Source organism: Oncorhynchus kisutch, unplaced genomic scaffold (genome assembly GCF_002021735.2).
Source record: "Oncorhynchus kisutch isolate 150728-3 unplaced genomic scaffold, Okis_V2 scaffold4081, whole genome shotgun sequence".
In the NCBI taxonomy this organism is placed as follows: Eukaryota; Metazoa; Chordata; class Actinopteri; order Salmoniformes; family Salmonidae; genus Oncorhynchus; species Oncorhynchus kisutch.
The window spans coordinates 1-1,790 of record NW_022266026.1 but is presented as its reverse complement, the minus strand read 5'-3'; the positions used below and the strand labels follow the sequence as shown (position 1 = coordinate 1,790).

At 43.5% G+C, this 1,790-nt stretch overlaps 1 long non-coding RNA gene across 1 annotated transcript; it reads right to left on the bottom strand.

Annotated features, from left to right (window-relative positions):
* Positions 1–391: 391 nt before the first annotated feature.
* LOC109879212 (uncharacterized) lies at positions 392–1,695 on the bottom strand. The gene is made up of 2 exons (XR_002253495.2): positions 1,294–1,695; positions 392–1,137 (listed from the first exon to the last, which is right to left on the bottom strand). It is a non-coding gene; the product is annotated as an uncharacterized LOC109879212 (long non-coding RNA).
* Between the last annotated feature and the right edge of the window lie 95 nt (positions 1,696–1,790).

Below are 1,790 nucleotides of genomic sequence, written 5' to 3'. Positions count from 1 at the left end.
TGTGCTGCTGGATCACAACCTTTTGACTGAAGGTCAATGTCAAAGTGTTTTTCCCTCGCCTGTAGGCAACTTCCATTTGAAGTTTACAAAGTAGCAGATGAATAACCCCTAGTATCGCCCAACCCCTTGTTTTTCAATGGCATCGTTTGCCAAATCCATCAACACTGTTAACCCAAATGACAAAAAATGACATATTGGTTTCCAAACCAATATGATTGCTGTCATACCGTGTCTATAGACTTCTTACAGGGTAAGGAACAACATGTAATTTTGTAATTTGGGTGAACTATCCCTTTAAGCTGCTACCCATGGCCATTCATGCTTCTATTAGATCACTGAGTACCAGACAATAGAAAATAGACACTGCTGTGAGTTCGCATAACAAACCAAGGACATCCTTTGGTGATTCATGTTTTATAATGGCATAAATAAAAGACACGTACATCTAATCTTCCATAATAAATAGCAATAGTGAGATATGCACCACACACAGCTTTTGAAGAAGCGTGATTGGCTAAGTCGTCAACGACAGGGTGGAGAGATCATGTGAGAGGATGTCAGCGAGGGGTTAAATCATGCTGCTTTACCATTGACATCAGCACTGAGGGAGTCCGAGTCCGAGAGAGCAACATGTTGCTTAATTAGTTTGGAAATCATCATGATATTGACAACTGTAAACGTTCATCAGCCTCAAGCCTTTCCTATTTCTGTAAGACTATCAGCCTAAAGGTTTGACTCAGTGGAGGACTATGATGACTTCACTATTCTACATTACTCCAATCATTCACTTAACTTTTATGGAACTTCATCGTGTTTAGGTAGTTCACATCTTCACGTGCTTTATAAACGCAGCAATTCCTAATCTCTCGTGGACAGATCATGGAACATAAATGTTATCGTCTGTCAAAAGTTGGTAGGATGTGACGACTAACGAGGAGCAGTAGTTTTGGTGCTTTTCCGTCACTGGTTATTTGGACGTATCAGGATTGGGTGAAGATGGTGCTTTAGCTGAGAGTTTCCGTTTAAGGGGTGGGGACTTCGCTAGTCTTGTTAGTATCTTATCTCATACATCTCATATATTGGGTTGGGTTCCAAAACGAGTTTATACTGGGTTGTAAAATATTTGGTAAGTAGTACCTGAAAGAAATCGCAGGCTCTGTAAAACTCTTATAGAAACCCTTCCACTCCAGCAGAGAACTACAACCTGTTTTACAAAACTACAAATCCATCTAATGGACTGCTCAGCACTGGACTCCTCACAATTTAACCCCATGCTGCCTTTGTAAGTAGTACCTGAAAGAAATCGCAGGCTCTGTAAAACTCTTATAGAAACCCTTCCACTCCAGCAGAGAACTACAACCTGTTTTACAAAACTACAAATCCATCTAATGGACTGCTCAGCACTGGACTCCTCACAATTTAACCCCATGCTGCCTTTGTGCTGCCTTTGTACTGTAGGGTGTGTGGCGGGGCACTTTCAGGGACTACACAGCTCCTCCTCCTCTTCCTCCTCTCTGGACCATGTCCTGTGCGTCGTTCCCGTCCCAAGGCTGTAGCATGGCTTACTGGCCGCCAGATGCGTCGAACATCTTCTTGCGGCCCTCCATGCCAGACATGGCCTCCACATTCTTACGCCAGTCAGTCACCTCAGACGTGAGCACCTGAGAGGGAAGAGGAATAAACACTGTGCTGTCAGACATCAACTAGCTTTAGCGCCCAGGCTTCCTTGTGTTCGTGGAGACTTGTCTCAGGTGGCCACATTACAACCTATCCCCATACAATGTATAGAG